Consider the following 20,015-nt stretch of genomic DNA (forward strand, 5'->3'; position numbering starts at 1 on the left):
GGCCTCTTAACATTTGTGACAATGAGCGTCTAATCGCAGTACACAACTGTATTAAAATGTTGGATCCATAGAAGCAGAAATTTAATGTAGGTGATTTGGTGTCTATTGTAAAAGACAAAACCGCGTTTAAGAAATTTTGTCTGCTTAACTGGCCAGTGGAGATATTTACAATTTGCAGAGTGAAATGAGCAAACCTCCGAACTTACGTCATAAAGGACAGTGAAGCTGAGTACCCGGCTGGAACTTTTATAGAGAAGAATTGCAGAGACGCACTGGAGCGGACATGTTTCTCATAGACTTGGACTTTCCAGCATCACACAACGTTTAGTGAATGCTCACGATCTGGTGTATACCAGGGTGCACCAACCGCAGACAGTCCAGTACCATAATATGAGTGCTACAGAGTACACCATTCTCGATAAGTTACATATTGAATTACATATCCCTGGATATAACTAACTGCTGTGGACCTGGAAAGGTGATGGAAAACTGTCTAGCTCGTGCAGATAAGTCGATTAATCTAGTAGATGAGGCCTCCAAGGAACATGATTTAGCATTTGGCAGAATGTCTCACTGTTGATCGAAATTTAAATGACAAAGCCAAACATACTCGTACATGTCACACAGGCATACGGTAACATATTGCAGAATTTGCAGTTGATCAAACAATATATGCCAAACTTGTGTTGGGTGCTTGGACTAAATTCCGACAAGTTATGAGCGCAGCTCATCATACAATAAAACAGAAGAAGAAAAAACCTGTTGGATGTTTAAAAAAATGCGTCCAGTCTGTGGTGGCAGTGGCAAAAAGTGCCCTGGAGAAGAAAGTAGTAGGAACAGCAAGTAGACGTCTTAAAACTTCTACAGCTTTGCCAATACCCAGCACGACTCGTGGAATTATCCCATTTCTATTCTAATTTCTGCAGGACTAGACGCTGTTGCGTTTTTAGCACGAAGGTGGCTGCTGCCATAGCCTGAACAGAGAAGAATGTACCAAATGCAGAGAAACAACTGTAGGAGGCAAAAAGACATAACAGGCAGGCACTATTAGGGAAGGAGTATATTTAAAAGATACAAGAAAGGACCTGGCCTGTTAATTAAACAATTAGTTTCCTAGCTGTACTGCGCAGTGCTGTGCGGCGTTTGTTGCGAAAGACGATGGAGAAATCCAAACGGGGGGGGGGGGGGATTGTTAATTTGTATATTGTGGAAGAATCTGGAACCCACTGTGTTACATATGTTAGAAAAACACTAGAATAACGTCTGCCTAAAGAATTATGCAATTACTTCCTGTTGTACAAGCAGCATGCACATCACTGAGTCAGTTGATGTCATGCAGTCTCATGTCAGAAGAGTGCTTGTCAGTATTACTGTCTGCCGGTAGATCTAAGCAAGGGAGAGTGGAGTGTTGCACTGATCGCTCTTGAAACATACAACAGCATTCCTAACATCACCATGGCGAACAGTGAATTACATCTAGGAAGTAGTAAAGTTGCACAAATATCTCATGGCTTATACGATATTGGTGATTTAAATGCAATTATAGAACGTATACCTAATCTGAGTACCCGAAAACTGGACCCTGCTCGTATCAGTGCTGAGAGTAGAAAGAGAGAAGACAGAAAATTAAAAACTCTGACATCGAGTTGCACAAATGATGCACGAAATTCAGTGAGCGAAGTAATATTAAAAGTTGTGTTAGCTTCCGTGCTGCAAAGATTAATAATTAGTGAATAAACTACTCTAATATTCGAGAAAAATAGTAAATTATGTATTAGATATTACATAGTGCACGATCTTGCCGGGGACGAATTCCGACGTGTGCCAGTAGACGCTCGTTCGAGTTCCGCGAAACAGAAACAGACAACACTGAAACGTGGTCTTTCCTTATACGAGTATATACGGGGGCGTGCTGAAAGGTAATGCCTGCAAATTTTGTATGTGGAAACTCTTAAAGCTTTTTTAAACAAAGCAAATGCTGTTAACATTCTACACGTTTATTCTTCGTGTCCACGCATTTATTTCTCAACATAACCCTTCACGTTGGCGACGAACACATTTCTCCCAACGAGAGACCAGTTTGGCGATAGCGTCACTGCAGAAATGTTTCACATCGTTGACGGAGCCACGACCTCGCCTCCGCGTGCACCACTTCATCGCTATCAAAGTGAAGTCCTCGAAGGTGTTCTTTAAGTGTTGTAAACAGATGAAAATCGGATGGGGCCAAGTCGAGACTGCGTGGGCAGTGTGTGGTCTGGCGTTGTCGTGCTGAAGGAGGGGGTACTCGGTGTACGGACGAACTCTTGGAATTCGTGCTTTCAAAAAAATGGTACAAATGGCTCTGAGCACTATGGGACTTAACATCTGAGGTCGTCAGTCCCATAGAACTTAGAACTACTTAAACCTAACTAACCTAAGGACATCACACACATCCGTGCCCGAGGCAGGATTCGAACCTGCGACCGTAGCGGTCACGCGATTCCAGACTGAAGCGCCTAGAACCGCACGGCCACACTGGCCGGCTCGTGCTTTCAGAAGCGCGATTACATGACTCTACATTACACATCACCATGTTGTACGCGACAATTCGGAGCCCTCTAGCGGCAGTGGATTGCAAATATGTAGACACGAAGAATAAACGTGGAGAATATTAATAATGTTAATTTTATTTAAAAAGCTTTAAGAGTTTTCACATAAAATATTGGGAAGTCTAGAACACGGATGGCATCACTCCTACGCAATCTTTGCGGTTGCGCTGCCACGCTAATCTTTTTACTTTCGGGGGTTGTAGTCATAGAGTAAATATCTCTGGAGTGAGCATTGCGTTCTGCGCATGTTGTCAACATTAAACCAGGATTGTCACGTGTTCTCGGGACTTCGCTGTGCGTGTGTGCTTTCCGCAGCGTTTGAAGTTTATAATATCAAGAGTTTTTGTTGTGTTTCGCCGTTTGTTGATAGTGTAATAGCGATGTATATGTTAAAAATTTCGAGACGCATTATAATTAAGGCTTGATTCTGTAGACACATTTTTCTACGATTTTATGACTATATAATAGATATTACGGCTCGTACAAAAGCTTACAAACAATCGCTTCCTCTCGTAAATTTGCTAGTGGAACAGGAAAGGAAATGGTTGGTTGTTTCAACAAATACTATCCTCCATGCATTTATCAGTGACTTGTCGATTATATGTATAGATTACTCAGTCTACTATTTATTTAATAAACTGGGAGCAAGTACGTAAAATGCGTTAAATAAATAGTTCAAAGTGTCACCAGTAAGAAAATTTGTCCTTTAGGTCCCAAAACCAGAAAATAAATACGCAGGAATAGCAGGAAAAAAAAGGACGAATTAGCAGGGATATAATCGCTAATGTGTGGCAAATTCGGTGTTTTTTCGGACACTTTCAAAAGTACTAGCGTACTGTCAAGTCGTTTTGCAAGACTATCAGTGCAAAATGTACTTCAGGTTCTGTAATACTATAAAGTGCCGTATCATACCGAAAAATACCAAAAACAGTGTCCAGAAGCAGAATGCAAAACGAGTATCACTTGCACCTAAAAGTTACGTAGCTGGTTTATTCCGGGTATCAAATGGATACTGTTAAAATGTCTACGCAACATATATAAATAATCCACGACTCGTACGAAAAGAATCCGTCTGTACTAGAGATGTAGTGACATTCTAAATATAGAGGGCGCTATACGGACAAACACACGACGTCCCGAGAACACGTGACCAAGCCGGCAATGTATGTTGGCAACACAAAATCTGTTCTGCGCATGTGAATGCTGACTCCAGAGATATTTACTCTACGGTTGTAGTTGAGTGCGTGGCAATGTGACCTCTGCTGCATGCCGCTTTCATGTCGTCGCGGTCTTAATGGCCAGCAGTTGGAGCTTTATGTCAGCTGTAACTGAGGAATAGTTCGACTGTCAGTTGCAAGTCGCATATCGTGTACTGGCCGGGCTGTGTGACTCGAGGGACGTCTCGATAAGGGGACGGGAGGGGCGCTGAAGCGATATGGCGAGGCGAAGCGAGTCGCGGCCAGATAGCCGCGGGCGCCGCACGAGGCCGGAGCGCGCAGCCGCCAGCCAGCCAGCCAGCCAGCGCGGACGATGCGGTGAGTCTGACTCCCTGCCTCGTGTCTGCGTGTCCGGGGGGGCATTGCCGGAGGCGGGCAGAGCGTCCAAGTGACTGTCGACTGCGCACACTAGTCGTCTCTCAGTGTTATCTCAGCAAAAACTTTCTACCAGTCACCACGTGATTAACGATTGCTGGCTTACTTCTAACTGTAAACACTATGTCATTCACTGTAACAGTACACTCTGAGAGTCCGGCGTAAGACTCTTTTACTTTGCTACGTGTGTCTCAGATAACTGGAATAATACCCTTCCTTCGTATTTTCGAGTTTCTCTTCACGTTTTGTTCCAGTAAATGGCATCAGGAATTTATGATTAATTTATCAACCGTAAAACTGCGTTTGTCTTGCAGCACCATTCCCAAATCCATTGTCAGTCACCTTGTACATCTGCTTCTGTGTCAAAACTCAAAATAGACCACTCGTAGCACAAAGTGCAGATTATCTTCCTGAAAACTACACATTTAATGTCTTGTTTAGAGAAATAAGTTCTCACAAATATACTTGCCTGTAGGAAATGCATCCTTTCAAATACCAGATATGTGTAAACGTCAGTTTTGTTAGCGTTGTGTCTGTATTATTAGGAACGCTTGATTTTCGTGCTTAAAGGTTTAGCAAATATCGCATCGAACCACCATTTCCTGTTGCACATCATGTAGGCATTTTATTGCACGATAATGGAGTGAATGAGTAAAACATATGTGAAAATATCGGAATAGCTTTCCTACATCCAAATCACACTCGAGTTCGAAACGCGATAAGTAATAATTCCAATTCCAAAATAGGCATGTGATGACAGTTTTCAATTTTACCAGAGTATCAGGAATATCCCCCCACAAACACGAGACAAAATAAAGGAAATAATGAGTTCGTCTCTTCCCGAACAGACCGCCCTTCCGAGCGAAGCATCCTTGGATTTTGAACCCTGAAGCGACGTGGCGTACAAACTGCTCAAGTTTAGGAAGAGTGCAACGCAAAACGTGGCGCAGCCGGCGAGCTGAAAAATGGTTCAAATGGCTCTAAGCACTGTGGGACTTAACATCTGAGGTCGTCAGTCCCCTAGACTTACAACTACTTAAACCTAACTAACCTAAGGACATCACACACACATGCATGCCCGAGGCAGGATTCGAACCTGCGACCGTAGCAGCAGCGCGGTTCCGGCGAACTGACAAGACACAGTATCTCGCCAGCGTATGTGATCAAACCACAGCATCAAAAGCTAAATCAAACACATGACGTCTCCAAGAAGATAAACGGCATTACCCGAGAGTTCAAACCGCACAAGTGAATTATAGAAGATGTAAATAGCGATCTTGTTGCTGACGAGAAAGAAGCAGTAGTTAAATGGAAACGACACTGCGAAACCCTGTACTGCAAAGGAAATAACATCGAGGAAGAGAACATTTGCGAGGAATCAGACACGGAACCCGATATTCAGTTCGGTGAAATCGAGAATGCCATCAACCATGCGAAAAACAACAAAGCCCCAGGTACAGACGGTAATTCCAGAGAAATCCACACAGTGATGGAAGGTATGCGTGCTTGACATTTAATGTGTAATACGGTGTGGCATACTGGTGAATGGCCTTAAGACTGGACGTAATTCCTATTCACAAAAAAGGATCAGTTAGGGATTGATCCAGTTACCGGACTATATCGTTAATATTGCGTGCTGGCAAAGTCCTCCTTTTACATAATGAATCGAAGTCTAAAGAAATTTCTTGGAGTTTGAGATTTCTGCAGAAAAATCACATTCTGGGACAAGTGAAGGTACTAGAGAGGCAGCCACGAATTTAAAGCAGATAATTGAAGGAGGTCTGAGTTCTGTGTCTCTGCCTTCGTTTGTTTCCTAGATTGATTGTCTCATGTGGTACAAGTTGTGGAATGTGCTCAAAAATGGGGGTTCCAGAACACCGAGTATCACTACTAAACGGAATTTTTAAGTCATACTGCAGCCATAAAGACAGAAGTTGGAGACTCGCAGTTTTTCGACGTGACAAATGGATGTTCCTACACTATCATCTGAGCCCTATAGCACGTATGCAGGGTATGTCATAGGCGACGCACCGGATATCTCGGGACGTGAAATTTCAACTGGCAGCAGGAAAATGAAGAACCTACGCTTTGCAGATGAGCCTACCCTCACTGCAAGAAGTTAAGAAAAACTTAGTTACTGATCTCGAGGGTAAAGACTATTAGTTAGGTATTAACACTGAGAGAAAACTAGTGGTTATTAATCGCGAAGGTTGAGATCAGAACCATCTTACAAGATGCTTAAAGGACCTGGAGGGAGTGAATGATTGAGCGTATCTACGACCTCTGATCAATGACTAAAGAGAGTGCGATGCAAGGAAGTAGTACCGACGGGTTGTCCTTGGTCGACCGGGCGAAACCCAAAGCAAGCAAGATGCGCCTGCTGGGGTGCACTGCCTTCTCGGGCGGTTGCGAGACTTGTAACGTAGAAGCTAGTGACAAGAGCCGAACTAATTTTTCGTGTACCGTGGCCAGAAACAACGACCAATACTCGTTTTTTCAAATAAAAACCGCCTTCTCTTGCTCCAGTGTGTTTCATTTCATCCAAACGTGTTTCGCATTTTACTTTAAGGCATCTTCAGTGGAATCTACAATGATACAATTTTGTTTTGGTATGTGATATTTGTAGATTATAAAACAGTTCACGTCTTGTTTCTTACGTAAATAACTGATTGCTTGCAGTTGTTCGCGTTTTTGGCTGGCATCTGTGTTTCCTCTAATCTGGTCACTTGCTGAAGGTCGCACTATAACTTCATTTACGAAACATAATCACGTTTTCAAGTTACGAACTTTTGTCTTTACAGTTTTCACATTGTTTGCGCTGATTTCTGTGGAGCACTATCAGTCTTCTGTCACTAGTCGTAGATATTTTAAAGAAAACTATGGTTTAAAGGCGTAACTACTGTGTGTTTAGTTTATGTCTCTTCCTGTTTGGTTTGTTTACGTATATGTTGTCCTCCTAACGAGGTGTATGCTGAAAACCAACGCTTATTCATTTATGTTCTCTTAGTTGTGTGTGTGTGTGTGTGTGTGTGTGTGTGTGTGTGTAAGAAAAAGAATGTACATGTAGGTTTTTTGTGGTGTGGCTGTGGGTGTGTCAGTGGTTCCTCAGGGCGGGTTGTAGGAAGTTGAATGTGAATGTGACAGGGGGTTTTTGAAAGTTTTGGGTTTCAGTTGATATGAGTTTTGGTTTAAATGTTTTGTGGAGGGGCTCTTGGGCAAATGAGTGGACAGGTGTTACGTGTTGTTGTTGTTATTATTATTATGATAATAATCCTCTTTTAGACTGTTACTCTATTATTTTATCTATTAATGTAAACAGTAAGCTCTCTGTCATGTTACTTGTTCATTCAACAGGGTTTTGTTCTCTGCTTTGATTTTTTTTGTATGTGATAATTTTATTGCAGGTTTAGGAGGTGTTTTTTTATTGTTGAGTCTAATTATTTTTGATGTGTCGACAGAAGTGCCGACAGTGTTATTTTGAGGGGGCCGATATGCACGCTATAAGCTCACGCAGAATATCGTGAAGTCTGAAACAGGACGCTCAATGAATGCTATAAAGAAAAGTACGTTGCTTTTGGAATACTTAACTTTAATCCATCCTTGTTGTATACATCGTTCTTGTTGAGACATGCTTTAGACGATAATTATCAATTGCTATGTAAGGCTAATGGCGCCTTGCTAGGTCGTAGCCATGGACTTAGCTGAAGGCTATTCTAACTATCTGCTCGGCAAAGGAGCGAGGCTTCGTCAGTGTAGTCGCTAGCTACGTCGTCCGTACAACTGGGGCGAGTGCTAGTCCGTATCTCGAGACCTGCCTTGTGGTGGCGCTCAGTCTGCGATCACACAGTGGCGACACGCGGGTGCGACGTGTACTAATGGACCGCGGCCGATTTAAAGCTACCACCTAGCAAGTGTGGTGTCTGGCGGTGACACCACAATTTTCATGTCTCCTTTTCTAGAGGTTGGCTTGTGACTGTTCCCTTACTTCCAGATTCTCACGTGTTCTTTGTATCTTATATCAAATTTTCTGCCTGTTATATGTACATTGGTGTCTAAAATTAAAGCAATAAACGGAAATTTTGCAAGGTTGCCATTATTTTTCTTAAATACCGTACAAACAGGTGACAGTAAAGTAAAAACAATGTAAAGAACACAGAAGTTCACCACTGCAAAATGCCAACTTAACGGATTTGCACACACGTTCCAACAACTGGTTAATGTTCCCAGTATGGGGTATGACATCTCTGGCAGCAATACAAGCCTGACAACGACGGGGAATGCTTTGAATGATGTTCGTCTCATGCTGGGGCAATAACGCCCATTCTGCCTGCAGAGCTGCTCGCAGATCTTGGAGAATGGTTGGTGGATGCTGACGCGATGCACCGCGTCTCCCTGGTGCAGCCTGCACATTGTCTGTGGGATTCCAATCTGAGAGGGAGCAGACCACGCCATGCCTCCCATATCTTCTAAGAAAACATCAACCACTTGTGTTCTATGAGGTCGAACATTACCGCCCATCAGTACGCAGTCTTGGCCCACAGCATCGCGCAGCAACCACATACGAAGTCCGAAGATCTCGTCACGATACCTAATAGCAGTTACACCTTGACGATTCCCCTGTACAATTTCATGAAGAGGTGTTCGAGTGGTCAACATAATCACTGCTCACACCATGCGGAATCCTCCGGTCTCTTTCCGAATCTCTGGATCTCGAAATAGTGTTCCACGTTCCCTCCAGAAGCGAATCCGTTGAGGATCACTCTCCAGACCAAATCGGGACTCATCTGTGGAAAGAACTGTCCGGGTGGCACCTTGGCGACTCCACTCTTGACGTTCTCTTTTGTGAAGACGTGTCAGAGGTACGCATACATCATGCCCACGACAATAAAGGCCACACTGCCGAAGCCTTCTCTACACCGTATTCCTCGATACAACTCGTCCAGTGGATACTGCGAGGCCAGACGCCAGTTGCTGTGCAGTACTAAGGCGGTGTCGTCGTGCCCTTACAGCCAAATAACGTGGCCCGACCTGTGCTGGTCTTCGGGATACAGTTTCAGTCTATAACATAAAATGTCGACACTTCAGAGAAACAAGAGGACGACTCACACTAGGCCACCGCGTTGCATCAGTCTGCATTGCTCTGCTTGCAATCTTCCTACGGCCGACCACCGCAGGGAGTCTGGTACGCATCTTTTCTGTGCCACACTGCACACCGCACCGTCTGTGACTGTGTACACAACGATTGTGGTTATTGGACCATCTGACAAACACTACCCTATTTGATAGGTGCCCTGACATCATGGTTGGCGTGATTGTTCGTTGACTGGGATGCCATTTTCCGTGCAGAACACGATCGTACCGACATCTATTAACAGTTTGTATTATTATATCATGAATGAGACAGAGAATGCGGAAATAATGCTATGTTTATACCCTGTCTTTTGAAAATATTGGTGATTTTATGTATGAGTTTGTGTTTGTATGTCATTGTGAAACACTGTGTTTTCTCGTGTATTTTCCTGATTATTCTGTGTAGCTGTTGTCTCTGGTTTTGTGTTTCCATTACAGAAGAACTTTACATCACGAGAAGTTTATCTTCCCGTGTCGCCCGAAGATACTTTTAGTTTCTCGGGCACATTTTTAGAAAGGAAGGGGATAATTTAGAAAAGACCATCTTGTAAGCAAAATCGAACGTAGAAGACTATGGGCAATAGCAGAAAGTAGACGGTTGAGTCAAGCGAAGAAGATTACCGGCCTACCTCTTCACATTATATTAAGAAGGGCTGAAGATCGCTGTGGATGCAGACATGTAGTCCAGGATCTATTTACTTAACAAATTAATGAAGTAACTTCGCTTAGCAGGGAGTAAACCGAATCATTATGATGATGATGAATTTAGTAAGTTAAAGTTGCAAAGTACGACACGAATTGTTTACAGAACAATGGAGAAACTGGTAGACGTTCGATCTCGAGGAAAATCTGTTTAGTTTCGACAAAAATATTGGAATACGTGAGTAATATTGACCTTTTAGACGTATCTTGGAAGATACTACGTTTGAAGGGAGGGAAACGCACGCTTATAAAATTTGTAGAGAAGGATTTTGACAATGTTGACTGGAATACATTGAAATTTTGAAGGTAGCGGAGTTAAAATACGGGGAGGAAAAGGTTATATACAACTTGTACAAAAACCAGAGTGTAGTTATTAGAATTGAAGCACGGGAAGGGGAAAGAGAGGTTGAGAAGGAAATGAGAGACGTGGCCTACCCCTGACGTTATTCGATGTGTCCTGTGAACAAGTAGTAAAGGAAAATAAGGGGTAATCTGGAGAGGGAATTACAGATCATAGAGGAAAAAAAAGAGGTCGAGATTTGCCTATGAGACTGTAATTCTGTTAGAGATACTAACGTCTTGGAAGGGTTAGCGGCTCTAGAAGAGACTGTGAGATTTACGTCAAAGAAAGTACAGCACGGGTAATGGATGTAGTTGAATTAAATCATTCGATGCTTAAGGAATTAGGTAATGAGTCACTAAGGTAGTAGGCAAATTTTATTTTTCTTCTAGTAGAAAGAACGCAGGTGTGCTCTAGCATTGACTGGCGCTCGATTATTACTTGCTATATATTGGCTGGTTGGAAAATTTGGCCTGCAGTCGTCTTCGCTTGACCCAGTCATCTACTTTCTGCTGTTGCCCATAGTGTTCTACGTTCGATTTTGCCTTACAAGATAATCTTTTCTAAATTATTCCCTTTCTTTTTGAAAATGTGCAAAGCAACTGGAAGTGTATTTGGCAGATGCGGAAAGATAAACCTCGCGTGATGTTAAGTTCTCCTGTAGTGGAAACACAAAACCACAGACAACAGAATAATCAAGAAAATATACGAGAAAACACAAGATGTTATACAGTACGAACTCATACGTAAAATCACCATTTTCAAAAGACAGGGCATACACAACATACAGTTCTACCCAAAACACACCCAAAACTGACAAAAGACATAGACATATACTAGAAAGCAGGTATATACGAATTACAGTGTAGCACTTGTGATGGCACATACGTACAACAAACAGGTAGAACATTTGATGTCGGATAGAGAGAACACGTGAGAGTCTGCAAGTGTGGGACAAACCACTCCACATTAGCAGAACACCTCAGTGACACGAAAATAGGTGAAAGAGGTGCGGCCGTATCCGGAGTTACAGTATCTCGCGAGATACTGTTTCTTCCGTAGGTGTGTTTAATTTGCAAAGACGCGGTATTTACTGTATGTGGCTTCGTAAACTATCCCTGCGTAATAATTGATTGTATTCGTGCCGGGTCTCCAGCCAGGAGAACATAATTATGTTGAGTGGACGTTGTGTTGCGGTATCGGCCTGTAAATCCCAGCTTCCTCGCCGACGAACAGCACTCGCCACGGGTGGTGCGTGCAGCAGGCGCCTGCTACGTGGCCCTGTACGCAACAATGATCGTTGAGGTGTCACTGTTGGTAGGCGACGGTTGTGGCCTGTCAGCTGCGCGTCCTTCCGCCCCTGCAGTTCCGCGCGGCCAGCGGTCACTCCTGTCACCTGTCGCTGCCTCGGTGGCGGTTTTCAGTAGCGCCATTTTGCCATGCACGGTGTAGTTTAACCACAGCGACACGCGAACGGATTTCAAACTAGTCTCAATGCATCTTTCAAACTGTGACTGACGCCCGAACAACAGGGAACTGAGATGCATTGAGACTACAAAACAGTGCATTGCTAATGGCTAGGCACTATGCGAAATCTGGATTTGCCAAATAAAACGTGCAACAAAAGGACGACTGATTGCTGCGCTCTGTAATTTATAAAAGATTTAAGTGAGTTTGAATGTGGTGTTATAGTCGGCGATGGGACTGAGCGTGTATGACGTAGTGGTGAAGTAGGGATTTTCCCGTACGGCCATTTCACAAGTCTACCGTGAATATCAGGAATCCGGTAAAACATCAAATCTCCGACATTGGTTTCCTGCAAGAACGGGACCGACGACAACTGAAGAGAATCGGTCGATGTGACAGAAGTACAACCCTTCTGCAGATTGCTGTAGATTTCGATGCTGGGCCGCCAACAAGCGTGAGCGTGCGAACCACTCGACGAAACTCCGTCGGTATGGGCTTTCGGAGCCAGAGGCCCACTCGTGTACCCTCGATGACTACACGACACGAAGCTTTGTGCCTCGCCTGGGCCCGTCAACACCGATATTGCATTGCTGATGACTGGAAAGATGTTGCCTGGTCGGTTTCGAATTGTACCGAGCGGGTGGATATGTACGGGTAGGGAGACATCCTCACGAATCCTTGAAGCCTGGATGTCAGCAGGGGACTGTTCAAGCTGGTGGAGGCTCTGTAATAGTGTGGGACGTGTGCAGTTGGAGTGATATGGGACTCCTGATACGTCTAGATACGACTCTGACATGTGACACGTACGTAAGCATCCTGTCTAATCACCTGCATTCACTCGTGTCCACTGTGTATTCCGACGGACTTGTGCAATTCCAGCAGGACAGTGGGACACCCCACACGTCCAGAGTTGCTACAGAGTGGCTCCAGGAACACTCTTCTGAGTTAAACACTTCCACTGGCCACCAAACTCCCGAGACATGAGCACCATTGAGCATATCTGGGATGCCTCGCAACATGATGTTCAGCAGCGATCTCCGCCCCCTCGTACTCTTACGGATTTATGGACAGCCCTGCAGGAGTCGTGGTGTCAATACCCTCCAGCAGTACTTCACACATTAGTCGAGTCCATGACACGTCATGTTGCGGCATTTCTGTGTGCTCGCGGGGACCCCGCACGATATCAGGCAGGTGTACCAGTTTTTTTGGCGCTTTAGTGTGTGTCTTGCAGAATAGTAAAAGTGAAGAAATTGCAGGTTGCTTCTGCACCGAAGAGTTGCAGAAAAGCTCAGAACCGGATTTGTTTCTCGTGGAGAGATTTATAAGACGTCGAGCAAATAGTCAAATGGCTTGGTTTTCCTGCAGCACAATACAGGTGGACTGATGTTAACTTTTTGCTGCCTAATGGGTTGCGCAGGCCACAACAACAAGCGTGCTAGGAGACACACTAGACAAACTGCCAGTCAAATTTCGGGATATGACTATTGTGGACCTGGAATAAAGCTACAAAAACGCTTGGCACGAGGTGATAAGCTGCTCGACGAAGCGTGTATGGAAAATTACATTGCATACGCTGCAAATAAAGATATCCCTAATCGTCACATTGCAGAGAGGATTTTAGCTGATAAGGCTAAGGCGATACGCAGAAAAAAGGATACTGGTATAGTAAACGATGGAAATCGCAGCCACCTTTCCTATACTTGAATCCATACAGGAAAGGGCTTGGTCTATTCATAAATAGAAACAAACCCGTTAGCAGTCCCACAAGATCGGACACTCACAAATACTGATCCACTTCAGTTTGTTAGAAGAAATTCAACATTCCAAGATTCCGTGGTGGTGTGTTTATGCGAGATACATAACCGAAGATTAAGTGGAAAACTGGTGCAAGTGGTATTGTGAATTTAGATGTAGCTGAAGGTCCCGGCACGCACTGGTTGTCATATGTTACGAAAAATGCAAATACCGTCTACTGATTCGACTCATTTGGTGACCTGCAACTGGCAGAAGAATTAAAACAACACTTCACTCGCAGAAGACGCGTGTTCCCCAATTTTCGGTGCTATCAGGACTGTAACACACACCTCTATGGACATCTGTGCACCATGTTTCTCTCGACGTTTACAAAGCAGACATATGTAAGTAAATGCTTTAAACATTTCATCAGTTGATGTTCAGATGCAACCACTTTGACAATGAAAGAACGATCACCTGTGTTAAGTGCAAATTACTATCCGCCAATTGATTTGAGCATTGGTGAATGGAATTGATTGGACTGGAGACGTACAACAGCATCCCAAATATAACCGAAGATAACAATAAACTGCACCTGGATATTAATGATGAAAAAGACATTGTTGAAATAGAACCTGATGCATACGATATCGATGATATAAACGAAGTCTTAAAACAGACTGGAAAAGCTATTGAGCTGGGTGCAAACATTAATACACTTAAATCTGAAATAAGCAATGTGAATGCAACGATTGATTTTAACCAGGAAAGTTCTATAGGCCGCCTACTGAGTTTCATAAAAGGACAGGTTTTGAAGAAGGATCATAGTAAATTTTACAAGTCAGATAAGACTTGACATACTGCCTGTCAGCACAATCCGGGTTGAGTGTGACATTGCAATGAACTATCCCAACGACAGTCTGATTCATACTATTTACAAATTCTTCCCATCAGTTGCAACAGAGTATAAGATTTCTGAGACTCTCACCAATGCAATATACCTTCCAGTGACAGTTCAGACATTGGACTATTTGGTGTTGCGTATTGTGGACCAGAATAATCGACTTGTTGACTTTCGTGGTGAGGAGATCACTGTACGATTACATCTAAGGCAGGATGGGCGTACTATATAAAAGCAGCACACGCAATCCACAGCACGTCACTTTGCTGCCGAACTGCAAAGTGATAACAGGTGTGAACTAATAGTTTCTTAAATCAGTTGGCTTGAAACCTCGCAATTACGTCCTCACTCAATATAACCAGTCCAGTAGAGTATGATGAGCGAATTTTATGCCAAGAATACTTCTCGCATAAACCCTATTCTTCAACCACATTTAAGAAAAATGATGAAATAAGAGGATTGTCATCCAGCAGCAAAAAAATATTTTACACTGATTACCCTATTGTACCAACAATTAAACCCTGCAAAGTGCACCCTACATATTGTCAAATAGGGAAAGACTCATACTTAATTACACTTCTCTCCCATCGAGGACATGAGCTTCAATATTAGAACAGGAAACCGACCTGCGGCCCATCAGTATATCACTGCGTACCCTACATATTGTCAAATACGGAAACACACCAACTCAATTACACTGCCTCCCACTGAGGACAGGAGCTTGAATATTAGAGCGTGAAACCAATCTCCAACCCAGCAATATATCACTGCCTACTGTGTCGATGTAGTAAACATGTAATTCGTATCCTACACCGTACAAAAATCGCCCCTTTTACATCATTCATACATATACCACGAAGATAGACAGCACAGTATGAATACTCACACCATTAGATATACCCCTGCATGGTCGGCAGTCATCCACGCCAGACAGGTGGCCACAGCACCCTCATAAGACCCAAGTCACTCTCAGAACTGTTGTACAAATTCAGTCTCCTTTCCCCTTGGCACAACCACATTACTGTTTCTGGTGGGGACCTGCTTGCTTGCTTGCTCGCTTTTCTACACCCATCTCCAGACTCTGGGATTACAAGAACATATCTAATTTCGTGTGGTTTGCTAGAATATCATACTATTTTCCCAGTACTTCTCGATATCAAGCACATATCAATATTGGTTGCATAGCAGTACCTCTCGCATTATATAATTCCGAAGGTAGAGACTGGAAATTATCTCTCTAGAAACTGAAACTTAATTAGGTGGGGCGTGCTGTAAACCACTGACTAACTAGAAACCTGTCACGTTTGCAAAGACATTTACTCACAAACTCGAAAAAAGTAAAGAAAACTGGTATTTCCACTCACGAATACCGATGTCAGTGATGTAGCAGATTCCAAATCATCCCTATAATTTACAAGGTCAACTAAGGTGTTTCTCATGTCTAGAAAACTGGTAGTCGTGTCTTCCACATGCTAGCTGTACATGCCACAATCGATTTTCCCTCAACTAAATAAAGGCGCGAATTGTGCAGAAGCAGTCAACCAAACAATTTTCATGGGAGGGAATAATGGTCCTGCGCAAATGCATCTACATATTCAATCTCCTCAAATTTCCACGCAATCACGAAAGCTGTCCAACACATATTAAGTATTAGTTCGCTATTCGGTAGTCTAGAGGACAGCACATTAATTCATCTACATTCCTGCACTCCAACAGGCCTCTCCATTCTGAAAGCTCCTACCATTAATCGGAAACGTGAATCACCCCCGCACAGATCACTGACGCTGCAGGCCGAGCATGCACAGGTAGAATTAATCATCCTAAGAAATCGGTCACATATATATTTTATCCCTGTACTTACAACTAAAAGTTATGATTGTGGTCTCAGTTGAATGACATTCGACAATGAGCTAAGTATCAGAAACACACCCTGCTGACGGCTGTGGCTCTGGAAATAGAAGTATCAGTACCCATTCTTATGACTTGACATAGTCTCCCAGGCTATTACAGTACTCCACGTGAAATCCATACCTTCCTTGCGACTGGACATAGTACTTTCCTTTGCACTTGTCAGAAGTATTTCAGGAATGTGCAGTGATATAAAACATGGAAGAGTGCAGAGTGGTTAACACATTTCTACCACGGAATTCACTGGGACGATTCTGGCATACCCTATAAAGGTATGGTGACGTCACTTCAATCATTCGACTACATGGATGCCGTCATGTATGTGAAATGGGAAGGAGAAGATCTCATGGATGCATCGAATCTTCAAGTTTGCTGCTGTTCTGCGGGTGTCCTGCTCTCCATTGACACAAGAAGAAGATGTGTGGAAGTAGTGTTGCTGTGTCTGCGTATGAAAATGTGAAATTACTTTCAAGTTGGATGAGAAACGAATGAATTTTACCTCACATTACGTGCATTGTTCTTTTACTGATTTCATCCCGAGCCATGTAGTTGATCCCAGATACTGTGCCTGTGATTTTCCTCAAGCACTGGAAATATAATTTTAGACATGTTTGCTACATGTCTTTGGAACTAGACATGGCCACGTGCTACCTGTGCCCGTAATCCAACACAGGCAGTATGATAGGCAAAGTCCCATGTCGTTATTTCATGTTTTTTATTTTATTTTAAACATCACCTCCCTTGTGTTTCAAACGAATACCATCTTCGTCTTGCACAGCCTTTATATTCATTTGTGAGGGTAGGGATTTGTGAAATAAAAGCAAAGACATGTGGCAGCGAATAACAGTCTTTTTTATTCAGACATAAATATTCACAGGAGTAATACCGCTTTACATTCAGAAATCTTATTGTTTTTACAACACACGAATTAATATTAGTTGTACATTCACAGTTCCAATTTTTTTACACACACACACACACACACACACACACACAGTTTTACAAATAATAGTACTGGCTGAAAAAAAAACTTTTTTTACTTTACATTACAGTTGTGTTTGAATATTTCTACATGATTAACAGTACTGGGTGAAAATTTCTGCATTACGTCTCAGTACTGATGACAGCTTTTGCAGAGGTACAGTTTTTCTTACACTAATACTATTACGACTACTATCACTAGTGAAATTCCACCCGAACAGAAGACTTAATTTATACGTTGAAGGATGTGGCTCTAAACATTTTCCACCTCAAGCGGCTGAAAAAATTTAATAATGCAGTGCAGTGAGTGGCTCTAAAATGCCACCCCAAAGAACTGCTCTAAAATGAACTGGCAGGAACTCTCACTTGAAACTAATACGACTTCGACAGCTAGCAGCAGGTGAAACTTTCTATTTACACACACACACACACACACACACACACACACACTTGAAGTGCAAGAGAGAGAAACACTGTAAAATTACATTTTTTCTCCATTTACAATTTTTTAACTTTTTGATGAGTTTTCTACAACCTTTAAATTATTTTATATATACTTTGCTAAGTTTTTTCAACTTTTTCATAATTCTTATAATTTTTAAAACTTTTTCTCGCATATACTTGCAAGCATACTGAAGTTGGTATGTGAGGCTAAGGGGGTTCCCTTCACAGTGGGTGATAGGGGGGAGACATTCGAAATCAACATATACAACAATGGACATCACTCATGGTGGTGAGCATTCTTTAATTTATGAAACTTGTTTACTTCTAAAGGCATAACAACACGTACCAGTTCTTTGGAATTGCAGTCCTTCAGATGCTTTTTTAAATACTGTTCTCCGAAAAGGCATGTAGACACTTGAAGCAAATATCCTCTTTACTCCCGTGTTTACTCATCTGGGAGGCGAGAAGGTGGGACATGTCTTTGACCCATATGTTATGCTGACTATCACTTTCAGAGAAGAGCTGACGTTTACTTGAAGATCGCCCTGACCTGTATATTTCGAAAAATGGAGTGATCCAACAAGATAATGCTTCTCTTGCTCATCTGGCATGCTTTTCTTCTCCAGGCCATAAACATGAACCGATATTCTGGGATTTTGTGCCTCAAATTTTGGTATGTCCTGAATCTTTACAGGGATCTCGATACTGTCAACATTGTAACATCCACGAATGTTAAGACCTCCTCTGTATCGAGATTTGCGCTGTGCATGTTTCTTGTAATTTCCCTGGCAGGCCAGGATTGACCATACAAAACAAGCCGCATCCTATGCATTTTGGACGTTAACACTTTCATCTTATCGTTATGGAGCTTGATATAAGTGGACACTCGTTTTAAAGGATCACAGAAATGAATGTGGATGCCGAGATGTGGTATTGCTTTAGCTGACCTTCTTACTACCATCTTGGAAAACCAGGCCAGAATAGTACGAGACTACTCAGTGGTTGGTATGCTCCGAGATATAACTCCATTATCACCCCAGATGTTGTGCATGCTTGCGTGGTTGAGTCAACTCGCAGCTGAGTACTGCATTAATCTAGGGCTTTGAGGAGCTCTGTGTCCAGCACCGGCAGGCATGCTTCTAGAAACCTGACTGAGTGGCGATACCCCCCAGCTGACTCTCAGTTCTAGTGCAAGAGATACTACCCTCAACGGCCCTAGCAACCACCGAGTATTCCAGAAGAGTCATGACGCCATTAATCTGATGTCTTTGACAAGCAGGACGGGAGACAGCGCTGCCGGTAGCCGCAGGTTAACACTAGAACTAGGAGGCGACTCCGCCCACCTGGTGGGTGGCAGCGTTGGGGAGGAGGTGCCTGCTCAAGTGAGGGGTATGCGCAGATACTTTCTGTTACCGGCAGTGGTGAAGAGTTGCAGTAGGATGAGGTGGAGGCGATGGGGCCTAGCGGGAGCAGCCTGGTTGTCGTGAAGGCATCCGGCAATGTTGCTGCTGCATGCTGGAGGCTCCACCACCACCAGCCTGGGGGGTGGGAGGTCGTCGCCGTTCACGCACTCCACGGCAGTGCGTGTCCCATTCCTGCCGCCGCAGCCACCCCTCCAGGCATTCGTGCCACTGCCAGCTGTTGTGGCAACTCTGGTACCTCGAACATACGAATAATGAAAAAAAATTAAGTACAGCGCTCACGCTTTTTAAGAAATATATGTTGTAAACAAATAACGACATTTCAGAATAATAGTAATAAAAAATGGCTCTGACCACTATGGGACTCAACTTCTCAGGTCGTTAGTCCCCTAGAACTTAGAACTAGTTAAACCTAACTAACCTAAGGACATCACACACATCCATGACCGAGGCAAGATTCGAACCTGCGACTGTAGCGGTCTCGCGGCTCCAGACTGCAGCGCCTAGAACCGCACGGCCACTTCGGCCGGCAATAATAGTAATAATTATTATATGTTGGAACGACTACAGTTGCGATGTAATCACCTTTTCCACTCTGGGTCCAAGGATTGACCAGTTCAGTAAGGGTTTCCGGTAGTTGTCCCACCCAACCCAGTAATCCCTTGTCCTGCTCCAAAAGGGCGAGATGGCACCGCCTTTAAGCTTCTTCTGCAGCCGCCATCTCATACACCCACTCTGGTATTTCACCCTCGCTTGCGGCATCTGTCTTGCTCACCGACCCTACCTACAACAATAAGATATTGAACA

The 20,015-nt window shown here is 43.4% G+C and overlaps 1 protein-coding gene across 1 annotated transcript in view; it reads right to left on the reverse strand.

The window, feature by feature from the left end:
• LOC124594689 (proline-rich protein 36-like) overlaps positions 1-20,015 on the reverse strand; it is a 67,264-nt gene that overhangs the window by 8,940 nt on the left and 38,309 nt on the right. The gene's annotated exons all lie outside the window — the stretch shown is intronic.

Source organism: Schistocerca americana, chromosome 2 (genome assembly GCF_021461395.2).
Source record: "Schistocerca americana isolate TAMUIC-IGC-003095 chromosome 2, iqSchAmer2.1, whole genome shotgun sequence".
NCBI classification, from domain to species: domain Eukaryota; kingdom Metazoa; phylum Arthropoda; class Insecta; order Orthoptera; family Acrididae; genus Schistocerca; species Schistocerca americana.